This window comes from Panthera onca, chromosome A1 (genome assembly GCF_046562875.1).
Source record: "Panthera onca isolate mPanOnc1 chromosome A1, mPanOnc1 haplotype 2, whole genome shotgun sequence".
NCBI lineage: Eukaryota > Metazoa > Chordata > Mammalia > Carnivora > Felidae > Panthera > Panthera onca.
This window is the reverse complement of record NC_138339.1, coordinates 9,890,605-9,905,046: the sequence shown is the minus strand read 5'-3', so window position 1 is coordinate 9,905,046 and position 14,442 is coordinate 9,890,605.

The following is a 14,442-nucleotide window of genomic DNA, read 5'->3' as shown; positions in this document are numbered from 1 at the left end:
TTTCTTGAGGGTTTTTATCAAGAAAGGATGCTGTATTTTGTCAAATGCTTTTCTGCTTCTGTTGAGAGGATCATCTGGTTCTTATCCTTTCTTTTATTAATGTGATGTATCACATTGATTTATTTGCAAATATTGAACCAGTTCTGCCTCAGGAATGAATCCCACTTGATCATGATGAATAATTCTTTTAACGCATTGTTGGATCTAGTTTGCTAGTATTTTGGTGAGAAAAATCCATGTACATCAGGGAAATTGGTCTGTAGTTCTCTTTAGTGGGATCTTTCTTGAGTTTTCTAAATTGTGTTTTTCAGTTGAAGGAAACACAACTATCTAACGTTATTCTAAATGACTATTATATTATAAACACAGTAGGATAGAAGAATAAAAACGAAGAAGGTAAGGTTTCTACACTTCATCGTTAACTGTGTTAAAAGTTATTACACCAGAGGTACATGATTATATAGACATACTATAAATGGCTCAAAATATTTAGAATAAGAAGAACAAAGTGGAGTGAATCTGTCTACCTAATATCAAGACATCATAAAGTCATTAGATGACTACAATAATCAGGAATGTATGGTATTGGCAGAGGGATAGACACATAGCCCAATGAAACAGAATAGAAAACTCAGAAATAGATCCCCACACTAAAATGTGTAACTTTCCAACAAATATTTAAGTGCAACTCAATGATAGAAAGACAATCGTTTCAATAAATGAACAAATGGACATCTATAGACAATAGCCAATTGGATTGATTGATGGATGGATGGATGGATGGATAAAATAATTTTGACCTAAGTTTCATACCATACACAAAAATTTAACTCAAAATAGACCACAGATTTTAATGTAAGAAAATATCTTTAAAAAAATAAGAGAAAACCTTTGGGATCTGGTGTTAGGCAAGATTTCTTCCACTTGACATCAAAAGCATGATCTATTGGGGAAACTGGGTGGCTCAGCTGGTTAAGTGTCCAACTTTGGCTCATGTCATGATCTCACGGATCATGGGTTTGAGCCACGGATCGGGCTCTGTGCTGACAGCTCAGAGCCTGGAGCCTGTTTCAGGTTCTATGTCTCCCTTTCTCTTTGCCCCTCCCCTGCTTGTGCTCTCTCTCTCTCAAAAATAAATAAATTTTAATTTTTTTTAAAAAAACATGATCCATAAGAGAAAAAAAATGTATAAATTGAATTTTGTCAAAACCTCAAACTTTTGGTCTGTGAAATACCTGTTAAGAGAACGAAATGACAATGTACAGAGTGTGAGAAAATATTTGCAGAAGTATCTAGAATAAAGAACTTTCAAAACAGTAAAAAAAAGAAAAGAAAAGAAAAAAAGCCAATTTGAAAATCAATAGAAGACATGAAGAGACCTTTCACTGAAGAATATATACAAACAGCAAATAACCACACGAGAAGAAGCTTAGTAGCATTAGTCACTAGGGAAATGCAAAATAAAACCACAATGAGTATCACACAAATGATAGAATGTCTGTAATGAAAAATGGTAACATCAAATGCTGGCAGTGATATGGACAACTGGATCATTCACACATTTCTTTCGGTAATATAAAATGGTACAACCCCATTGGAAAATAGCTTGGTGGTTTCTTAAGTCGACATGCAATTATCATATGATCCAATAATTAGATAAACTCTCAGGCATTTTCCCAGATGATTTAAAATTTACGTTAACACAAAATTCTATACAAGAATGTGGACAGCTGGGTTTTTTTAAGTTTATTTATTTATTTTGGAAGAGAGAGTGTCCGCATTTCTGCAAGTGGGGAAGGGGCAGAGAAAGAAAACCCCAAGCAGGCTCCATGCTGTCAATGCAGAGTCCAACACAGGGCTCAAACCCACAAACCATGAGATCATGACCTGAGCTGAAATCAAGAACTAGAGTCTTAACAGACTGAGCCACCTAGACGCCCAACAACTGGATAAACTCTTGGGCATTTTACCAGATAATTTAAAACTTAAGTTAACGCAAAATTCTATACATGGATGCGTGCAGCTGTTTTATTCATAACAGCCAAAATCTAGAAACAAACTAGATATTCTTCAATGTGTGAATGGCTGTACAAACAATGATACATCCATAGCTTGGAATAATAACAAGAAACAGGCATGAAAAACTATTGATACATGCAACAATTTGCATGAATCACCAAAGAATTATGCCAAGTGAAAAACAGTCAACCCCAAAAGGTACCTATTGTATGATTTCATTTATATAACATTTTGGGAATAATAAAATTACAGAAATGGAAAACAATACAGTTATTGGGGTTAAGATGCAGGTAGGAACAGGAAGAACATGTGGATATTACAGGGCACATAAGAGATTCTTGTGATGGAAATGCTGTGGTTGTGATATTGTAGTTTTGCAAGGTGCTGCCTTTGGAAAAACTGACAAAGGAGTCCATGGGATCTCTCTTTTCTTTCTTAACAACAGAATATAAATCTACAAATATCTCCAAATAAAACACAATTTAAGAAGACTAAAGGCATAGGTGATATTATTATTATGTAAAGTGGAATTATTTTTCTTCTGGCAAGCAGTTAGTGCTGTGCTAGGCTACTTTAATTAGATCAGAGATTGAGCTGACTGGTAGCTGGGATTCAGTATTTGTGAACGTTGTTCCATTTTTTGCTTTTCTTTCTTTTATGTGGTAAGCCTACAAAATTCCCCACTGAAAATCTGGCATGTTGGCCAGAGACCTCCTTCCTTGTTTGCCCTGAACCCACTGATTTTTCTTCCCAAACACATGATAGTCTCAAGAACTTGGCTCAGGTTCTGTCTTTCAGTCACTGCTTAAGAATCCATAAATGTCTCAAGTTTCAAAGTAAAACTGAATTTGGGGCTCACCTCTCCATCTATTGCAGGATCATAGCTCCTCAAGCCCTACTTGATTTGGGAGTTCTACAAATCTAAGTGCACTCAGTTTTCTTTCTTATTCTCTTAGAGCTCATTCTGATACAAAATAGTCGACCATAACAGGAAATAGAAGTAGTCAATTTTTCTCACATAACGAGCCAGATAAGTCAGTAAGAGCAAGTCTTAACAGACTCTAGGAGGAAGGGAACAAGAAAAGCTTCTAACTGCCCCACTAGGCAGCACACATTCCAATTTCTTAAATCATCCTCTGTCTAAATTTACTTAATCCCTCTTATTTTTTCTTTTTATATTTTAATGTTTCATTGAGTGATTTCTTCATATCAGTCTTTCAATCCACTGATTGTCTATTCCACTGTGTTTATTCTTTATGATTTAGTCCATGTGAAATATATATTTCAAATATTACATTTTCATATCCAAGATTTTTGTGTGACTATTTTTCAAGTTTTCCTGCTTTTACCATTCACATTTTGTGTTACAAATAAATGTTTAAACTATTTCAAACTCCTTCCTATATTATTATTTCTTATTTTGGGGGTCATGAGCTATCCTATGTTTTTGTCTTCTATATCACATGACTATGGACTTAATATCCTTTCTACTGTAAATTTTTTTAAGTTTATCTATTTATTTTTAGAGAGATTGAGAGAGAGAGAGCAGGGGAGGGGTAGAGAGAGAGAGAGGGAGAGAGGGAGAAAGAATCCCAAGCAGGCTCTGTGCTGTCAGCACAGAGCCCAATTCAGTGCTTAATCTCATGAATCACTGAGACCATGACCTGAGCTGAAATCAAAAGTCAGACACTTGATTGACTGAGCCATCCAGGTGTCCCAATATACTTTATACTTTTATAAATGACTACATATTCAGCAAGAATTACCTTCCACATAATTACATTTACTCATGACTTTGTGTCATTCCTATGGAATGAACTTGCTATGATCTCTCACCAAGTTTACAAGCTTATCAAGACGAATTATTATTTTTTTTAATAATTGTTATGTAATGTGTTACCAGGGATTCAATTGTCAGTAATTTCAATAATTTAATAGTAATATTTCAATATACAGTGACTATAGAGTAGACACTTACTTCTTATTTCACATATTATATCTCCACGGCTCCTGGGTGGTTCAGTTGGTTAAGCATTGGACTTTGGCTCAGGTCATGATCTCGTGGTCCATCAGTTCAAGCCCTGCATTGGGCTCTGTACTGACAGGTTGGAGCCTGGAGCCTGCTCCAAATTTTGTATCTCCTTCTCTCTCTGTGCCTCCCTTGCTCACACTCTGTTGTTCTCTCTCTCTCAAAAAAGTAAATAAACATTAAATTTGTTTTTCAAATATTATACCTCTAATTCCAGGATTTCTGTATGATTATTTTTCAAATTTGCCTTCTTTTGCTTTTTAATAATCCCTTCTTATACAAATGGCTTAATTATTTTATATTGCTCTATTATATCTTGTTTCTTGAGTATGAAATTCCCTGTTTTTGTTGCAAAAAAAGGCTACTTAACAACTGCAATTGTATTGCAATAAACTATTCAATGATTTCGTAGTAATATCTCAATAAATATCAATATCAAAAAAACAGTGGCCAGGCAATAAACAGTATCACACATCTACTTATTTTTTAATATGTCTACAGTAAAATATATCCTTTCTAGTGTAAATTTTATAGATATTTACAAATTTATAGTATGTATTCACCATCACAATCAGAATACAGGACAATTTTATCATCCACAAAGTTCCTCCTCCCTCCACTTACATCCCCTGAAAACCATATTTGTTCTCTATCACAATAATTTTGCCTTTTTTAGAACATCATATAATTGACATTTATAATTTATAATGTTAATTCTTGATCAAAAATCAAAGGAAATTCCCCTCCTTCAAGTTGCCAAAACAATTAATAAATTATTTTTTATTATTTAACTTTTTTTAGGTTTATTTATTTTTGGAGAGAGAGACAGAGACAGCAAAAGTAGGAGAAGAGCAGCAAAGAGGGAGAGAATCCCAAGCAGGCTCTGCCCTGCCAGCCTACACCGGGCTCCAACCCAGGAAGCTGTGAGATCATGACCTGAGCAGAAACTGAGTTGGAAGCTTAACCAACTGAGCCACCCAGGCGCCCCAATAAATTATTTTTTAAATTAGCAAGTGAAACTCCATAATTCCAAATGACATACCTATTCGTAAGAGTAGTTTTAATTTTTCAAACTTTTAAAAAGTTTTTAACATCAGATAGCCTCAAATAATAATTAAACTAAACTCCATCAAAATAGCTTTCTTGGCCATCTGCTGGTGAAATCCTTCACTGGAATTGTTTGAAAGGTCTGTGTAGAAATGGAGAACACCGCCTTACTGCCCCCTAGTGTTGGAAGTCTATTGAGACCCAAGCAGAGTGAAGAAAACCTGGTAGCTGCTTTTGCCTCTGTGAGGTGTTCTGCCTTCCTGCTTCTTATTTTACATCCAAGATAATTGGCAGTGGTGACATGCATCATATCTCATGACCCACATCTCAAGAAATATATTATGTATAAATCATTGGAAGAATTCCCAGGGCATGTGGAAATAAGCTCTGCTAATTCCAATTTATTTCCGTAATGGAGAAACCATTATCACTGGGGAAAAAAAAAAAAAAAAATACAACTACAAGATTGTGTTGTCAAGATTTCCAAGTCTTGGGTATGCAGACATAATAAACTCATAGCTTGAGAAGGGTCATTAACATCAAATCTTTCACCACCAACATCCTGGACCACCAGTACCAATAGACTTTCTGTGTTTGTTTGGATCACCTCAGAAGCAGAATTCAAAATAGGAGTAGATGTGCAAGAAATTTATCAGCAAAATTTGCAAAGTACTTGAAATGGTGCCTGATATGTGTTGTGTTATATAATTATTCCACTGATGAATAGTTAGGTTACTTCTAAAGTTTCTCTGTCATAGAGCTGACAAATTTAACAAATAAGATTACAGGATGCCAGATAAATTAGAAACTCAGACAAACAAAGAAGAATTCTTTGTATAACTATATCTTAGGCAATTTTTTTTTCTGAAATTATAGGAACTTGTGAATGTATTAAGGATGTTACATTTGTCATGCATAAATTCTAATAAGCTCTGGAACAAGATTCTTCTAGAACAGGTTGGGTTCCAAAACATAGAGATGACTGACTGAGCCATCTCTCTCTTTATAGTTTCAACTTTGATGTATATGTATTCCTTTCATACATATCCAGCTAAGAATGCTGTAAGTATTACATACACACAGGTTATTTTGTATAGAATTCACAATAATATTTATGTGCCAGAGAAACAAAGGAAGATCATTTTTGTCTTTAATAGTTAACATAAGATTCTAATTTCATTCTTTTCATACTTACATGAAAATTAAAATTCAGTTATCTGTTATAATTTTAATAACTTGCAAAATGTTTTTAAAAGGCTGAAACATTGACAGATGCCTATAATTTCACATGGTAATTTGCCTACAGTTTATCAAGCATTTCATTTTATATGGAAAATCAAAGTGCTATCAAACCGAGTTTTGATATCATTTGAAATTAAGTTTCTAACTTTAGCTTTGAATCTTGAAAGAAACTTGTAGGTCTCAATGCACAAGGAGAGCTAATTAGACATCTTGAGAGGTGAGAACCTTCACAAATGCTTCACTTTTGAAAATCCAGAAATATTTTAAGGAGGGCCATGGGAATTTCTTTCAAAACTTATGTGATAATTAGTCTCCCTAGTGTTGAAAAGAAAAGGTTTACCAGAGGGTGAAATCATATCTATACCCTATTACCTGAACCAGTCATTCCAAGGCAGAGTTCCATTCTAAATATTTGTTTTCATTTGTATATTTGGTTGCGTGATGAGTTTTTAGTAAAATTTAATCTTGACACTAAAGATCCATGCGCTTTCCTTGACTTCTCACCCTCAAATTCAACACAGTAAATATTTTCATTGACTCTGAAAAATTATAGTTGAGTAGATATATACATAGTCCACAAAATCAATAAGAATGTATCTTGTGTGTATAGCATTATACAGAGTCATGTTTCACATGTTCAATAAATTGACAATTGACAATTCTTTTGCTTGATATGCAACAATAGCAGCACATTTAATTGAGGGCCTAATGTACTTAGACAAATTAAGTCTATGTACTTTATGCTTTAAATCTACAAAGACAATGTCTAGGATTGGTTCATCATTGTGACTCCAAGGTTCTGTACATTATCTTACAAGAATTAAAGAAATGGAATATACTCAATGAATGTACAATTATAAATCCCTACATATTTATTTCATGATTTCAATAACCACATGAATGTATTAGAATATATGGTTTAGTACATATTCAATATATAATTTTAATTATGTATATATCATAGGCAAATACAAATATATATTTATAATACTATAAATACAAATTTTTATTTGGCATGTGTCTAAAGTTGTCCAAGATTCTTATTGTTTTGAGAACAATTAAACATTCAAAACTTTTTATAGGGGCACCTGGCTGGTTTAGTCAGTGGAGCATGAGACTTGATCTCAGGGTTGTAAGTTTGAGTCCCACATTGGGTGCAGAGATTACTTAAAAATAAAATCTTTAAAAACTAAATATATTTTTTTATAAAAGTTACTAATTTGTATTTATATATGCATATATGTACATTTTTATAAATATAGACTATATGTACATGTATATTATACACATTTAGTAGATTACAAACATGCATAAGAATCAACTTTTGATTATACATACAGAGATGATACCATTTTTTTCCTGGAACAAAGGATGCACATAGTGACAGCTTTACTTCTTCCTTACTGATTTGGATGCCTTCTATTTCTTTTTCTTGCCTGATTACTGTAGCTAGGACTTCCAGTACTATGTTGAATAAAAATGGTGAGACTGGACATCCGTGTTCTGTTCCTGAGCCTAGGGGAAAAGCTCTCAGTTTTTCACCATTGATTATGATGTCATCTGTTTTTCACATATAGCCTTTATCACTTTGAAGTATGTTCCCTCTAAACCTACTTTGTTGAGGGTTTTTATGATAAATGAATGTTGTACTTTTCTGCTTCTATTGAGATAATCACATGGTTCTTATCCTTTCTCTTGTTGGTGTGATGTATGACGCTGATCGATTTGCAAATATTAAACCACCCTTGCACCCTAGGAATAAATCGCACTTGATTATGGTGAATATTTTTTAAATGTATTGTTGGGTTTGATTGGCTGATATTTTCTCAAGAATATTTGCAGCTATGTTCGTTAGAGATATTGGCCTGTAGCTCTCTCTCTTTTTTGTAGTGTTTTTATCTGGTTTTGGTATCAGGGTAATGCTGGTCTCATAGAATGAATTTGGAAGCTCTCCTTCCTCTTCTATTTTTTGAAATAGTTTGAGAAGAATAGATAGTAACTCTTCTTTAAATGTTTGGTAGAATTTTCTTATAAAGCTGTCTGGTCCTGAACTTTTGTTTACTGGGAGTTTTTGATCACTGATTCAATTTCATTGCTGGTACAGTCTTCAAATTTTCTATTTCTTCCTGATTCGGTTTTATGAAGTTATATGTTTCCAGGAATTTATCCATTTCTTCTAGTTTGTCCAATTTGTTGCCATATCAGATTTCATAATATTGTCTTAAAATATTTTGTATTATTTCTGATTGTTTTTACTTGAGTCCTCTCTCTTTTTTATGAGTATGGCTAAAGGTTTATCAATTTTTTTGATCTTTCAAAGAAGCAGCTCCTGGTTTCCTTGATCCATTCTACTATTTTGTTGTTGTTTTTGTTGTTTGTTTCTACGTCATTTATTTCTGCTCTCATCTTTATCATTTCCTTCCTACTACTGGTTTTGGGTTTGGTTTGTTGTTTTTCTAACACCTTTGGGTGTAAGGTTTGGTTGTTTATTTGAGATTTTTTTTTGCTTCTTGAGGTGGACCTGGATTGCTATAAACTTCCCTCTTAGAACAGCTTTTGCTGCATTCCAAAGACTTGGGACTATTGGGTTTCATTTCCTTTGTCTCCATGTATTTTTTTTATTTCCTCTCTGATTTTTTTTTTTGGTTGTCCCAATCACTTTTTGGAAGCATATTATTTAACCTCCATGTTAAATTATGTAATTTTTTAACATAAAACATTAATATATGTGACTATTTTTGGCTAATATAATTTAATAAATATTGCTAAACTTTAACTATTGTAGGATTCCAAAATAGCTCTAGTTCTGCTATTCAACATATATAATTTAATTTTCTTACTCATATAAGCAGAAACAGTAATGAGAGCTAGTGTTAAACTTTAGGTTTTCACCGGAAGGAGGATATGCAAGTGTTACATACAGGGGACATGATCACACAGATCTGTAAAGTTCAGCAAATTTTTTTTCTGCTAGCTGAGAAACAAGAGGTGATTCTCTTCTCTCAAAAAGATAGCACTATTCTTTCAACTATTCTTATTAATGTAAAGCAGAGGAAAAGAGAAAATATCCCAACCAGTTACAGCAAGAATTTGGTAGAACACACATTAGAATGTGATCACCCTTATTGGGCTCTGATATTTCACAGCATAGTGGAAAGAAAAGTAGCCCCAGTACAGATTTGCAGTTATTTAATAGTGCTGATACAGTTATTTTGTGCAGATCAATATAGAACGGGAACTAGCTTTGAAAGCAGAGGAATATTGACAACATTGTATTGAATCATAAATGTGAAAGTACAGGAAAATCTAGAAGCTCATGTTAGAAACTGTTTACATAGCCAAACCTGCCCAGAGGTTCACACAAATCTCTGTATTCATGAAACTGTACAGAATACAATCTGTCATGTATCCTATGTGTATGTGTGTTTGGTTATTAACTAAGAAAATTTATATGGAGCATTCTATTGCATGATCAGTAATTCTTGCCTCAAACTGCTGTCTTTACAAAAAAGCTCTTTGGTGTAGTTACTGATATGTACCTTAATGTGCTAGCCACTAACAGACAAATGCAGTCAGAACTATGATAGTTGTTGAGGTGATCAGAACAAAAGCATTGGCAGAGTGTCAATCATATCCAAGATTACATCAAGTTGCAAAGTGCTGTGGTCTGTTATTCTTCTGAGTTATTTCCCAGGCTTTATTTTTATGTCTGACTTTACCATCTATAAAAGGGCTCAGTAGAATGACGTTATATCTCTGTAGATTAATTTTTTCTTCTCTTGATCCTGCTGTCCACGTATTGGTTCAGTAAGCTAGTCAAAATATCAGATAGATGGTTACATGTGAAATCTCAGAATATCTCAGTAGGCAATGCCTTATCATTTCTGATAAGGGAATGTGTTTTTCTGAGAAACTGTCATGATAGTCATTTTCAACTTTGGCTGCACTTTGAAATCATTTTGGGGAGCTTCTGTTACTCAGCTGCAGTTGTCTCCAGACCAATTGATTGCACCAGAACTGAATTTCCCTCAGTAATTGCTGGGATTTTAACATGAAGGCATTATACAAAGAATAAGTTTAAAACATTTACTCAAACTTTTTTGCATTCCAATTTATCTGTACATTCACAAATATGTATTGCAAACCTACTTACTATGAACTAGGGACCAAAATAGACACTAGGCATCCAATAATCAGCAAAACATCCAGAGCTCCCATCTTTTCTGTCTTGCGGTCTATTGGGGATGGCATAGTTTTGACAAGCAAACAAACTAATAATTATTAAATATGGAAGAAATAAACAGAGCTCAGAGGAAAAAAAGAGAGAAAAAGGGGTGGGGCTGTATTAGTAAGACTTAGGACTAAATGCTATAACAGAGACCTAGATAACATTGGTTTTATAAAAAAATATTTTACCTACCGATGCAGAGACCTAGGTAACAATGGTTTTATAAAAAAAATATTTTACCTACCAATGCTAGGTAACAATGGTTTTATAAATAAATATTTTTTAATAAGTATTCCTTTCGTACATAACAATCTAAGTAGGTGCCAACCACACATTTTCACCAACCAAGTCTCTTATCCTGTTATACCACCATCCCTGGGGGATTCACTTCATCCATACTTTCTAAAATGATACGTTACCGCATCCTAATTCCAGCCTGCAGAAAGAAGACACACGTTTCTTTTGTTGGTACCACCCAGAAGCCTCAAACCCCCTTCTACTTAAATCCCATGAACTAGGACTTATGTCATGACCATACGTAGAGATATAGAATTTAAGTTTTGTTCTTTCTTTTCTCTGCCCTATATGAAAGGACAATAACAAAGGTTGAAAAGATGCTAAACAATCTACCATACATTTGCTGAGAGCTGCTTCATTTGTTTATAGAAGAGATCTCTAAGGGGCGCCTGGGTGTCTCAGTTGGTTCATCATCTGACTTCAGCTCAGGTCATGATCTCACAGTTCGTGAGATCGAGCCCCGCTTCGGGCTCTGTGCTGACAGCTCAGAGCCTGGAGCCTTCTTGCAATTCTGTGTCTCCCTCTTTCTCTGATCCTCCCCTCCTTATGCTCTGTTTCTTTCTCTCTTTCTCTCTCAAAAACAAATAAACATTAAAACAAAATTTAAAGAAGAGATCTCTAATGAAGTGTTTATGATAAAGTCAAAAGAATAGGAAAGACTCATGAAGTTGAAGAAGTAAGGTACACATGACCAATGCTGGAAAGAGCATGTTGTATTAAGACCCACATAACCAAAAAACACTGATGATGTAAATAGATGATATAAAATGATGTTGCAGAAGAAAATGGGAACTGAGTTATACACATTTGTGCGTCTCATGTAATATTTCCTGAATCTTACTCAAATTCAGGAAATTCACTTGAACAGGCACAGGTACATGATCTAACTCACATTTTCCAAATCTTACTCTTATGATTTGGGGGATGTACAAGTTAAGAGGAGCAATAAAAAAAGAACAGAAACAGGAAGCTCCCGTGATACTAATGGCAAGAGAGCACACTGGCTTGTTTGTATTCAAGATGTAGCAGCAGAGATGGGGAGACAACTGTCCTGTTCGGCTGGTGGTTGTGAGGCGACTACTAACAGAAACAGAGGAAATAAGAAAGGGGAGGAGTTTCTGGACCATGCCACTTGGTAGCTGGCAGTGCCATTTACTGAAATGGGGAAGCATGAGGGTAAACTTGATCGGGAAGGAAAAAAAAGTCTTCTAAAAATAGAACTCTGAGCTCCCTGTGATTTACCTGGGTCCAAATGTCAAACAGTGTATTGGTTCTATGGTACCAGATTTGAAAGCTAAGTCTGCAGTATGCATAGAAATTTAGAGTCTATTAACAGTTGTAAGCAAATTGAAGCCTTGAGGATGCAAAGCCTCAGTGAGGGTGCACAGAGAGAAGAGCTGGGGACTGGGGATCAGCTCTGAGGAACACAACATCTTACAGAGGAGAGGATGAGCCAGCAGGGCCTCAGGCCGGAAGAATCCACAGCCAGACGAACAACACGAGAAGCTTTACCTTCTTTTTGTACATCACACATAAGATTTATGAAGAGTAAAGTTCTTATAAATTCTCAGAGCCTCTGACAGTGTCTAAAGCACACTTTAAACAAAAAAGCAGGAAGAAAACAGTTTATATTTTGTAGGACAGTTCACACGTGCTATCATAATTAATCCTCAGAGAGATAATTACTGTGCAATCACTTTACATAAAAATAAAATGAGGCTTAGAAATGACATATTGTCTTAAATTACACAAGCTAGTCAGTGCAGGGCTAAGTTTGAAGAGAGGTTGTTTTTATTCCAAAACCCTTAAATATCTACTGCAGGGAGGCTGAGTAAGCACTTCTTCTGTAGAAGCAGACTAATTTGAGCCTATTGAGAGTACCTGGAAGACCAGCTAGAGTACATCATTCAAACCCATCCAGGACCGTGGAAGCTCACAGGAGATTGAGTAAACTCATAACTTCGGAAAGACCGTACTAATCAGAGTGGAGACAAAGCAGGAAAACATCATGTGCATTTATAAAATGTTTATCCAAGACATAAAATTACACCCGTAGCCTCAAATGTTTCATATTTATGAGAAATTTCTCACTCATCTGACATAGTATATGGTAATCATATTGTAAATGCACCATTTCTCCCAATAGTAATTTGGGGACGGAATTTGGGATTGGCCAGCATGAAGCGAGTAAAGGGATACTTATCTCTGCAGTAAATTTACCATTATGTAAGGAATCACATTTTATTTAGCAGCACTGGGAATGCAGAATCTTAGATTATTCATTCACTTACTATTTACTTTTTATGGTATTGAAGGAAATGCTTACATTTGTGTAATTCAGGTCATGTTTTGTTTTTAATATTTATGGATGAAGTCTGGCATTGACAACTTTTCAAAATCATACATTTTATTTTTTGCTGTAGCCTTTAGATATATCACTAAGTATATTTTTGGAAGCCTATGAATATTGTTATACTAAGTATATTTTTTATAGAAAATATGTTTGGAACTGGTATCATCTTTCTTATTATGTGAACAAATCTAGCCTTAAATAGCTGATATTCATACTTTTTAATCATAGGAAATTTTTATATGGCTTATATTTTAGGTGTGAAAGATAGACTTCTCTCATGGTTTCTGCTTGTAAAATTTCTTTACTGGATAAATAGTTGATATATAAGATATTCATTGACATTAATTGCTTATATAAGAATGAATTGTTTTCTTACATCACTTACCTTAAATAAACTTAACAGGTTAAGGCAGTGACAGGCTGTCAAATATATTTCTTTGTAAACCAACTATAGTTTCCCTTCCTTCTACAATCCCATGCTAAGTCAATATTCTCAATCAATAATTTCACAAATGTGTGGGTTTTTTCAATGAACGCATCTTGTTGTATGAAAACCTATCAATGGCATAAAAAATTCACAAACCATTGACCAACTTCGTTTTATAGTAGTCACATCATTTTGCGTTAAAATTTATCATGCCTAAAATAACTTAGCATATTTGTACCATCATTATTTATATATATTGTGCTTCATCTTCCTCATCCACATAGCACCAGTATGGGTTGTGTAGCTGGGAGAACTGATTCCCAGAGTATTTAAGCAACTGGCCATATTTCACACAATCAGGGGTAACCAGGCAGGGAGTTGAACCAGGCTCTCTGGCTTCAGGGTCCAGCCTCCTTCCAATATCTTCCACAGCTAGATCTGAGAAAAATAGCAGATATTGACTTTTCTAGAAAATCATTTTATTCCCCTTATGTGATATGTAAAACAAATTCTTGTAAATGAATATTTTCTGCCTTCACCGCAGGTTGGGCATGGTGATATTTAATATTTGACAAATAGTGTTTCTCAAGTTTCCTTAGCAATAATAAATTTTAAACAACTTCTTTTTTTAGTACAGAAGGCTAGCACATTTTCAGTGCCACCAGAGTAAAAGAAAATGAAGTATTGTGATTTTTTGGTGCTGGAATAAAAGCAATTGATTTTCAAGCATTTCTACAAAAGTTTCTTAAGGAAGGTCTCATTTTTTTCCATAAGTGTTGGACACAGAGCCCTGAAAGAAG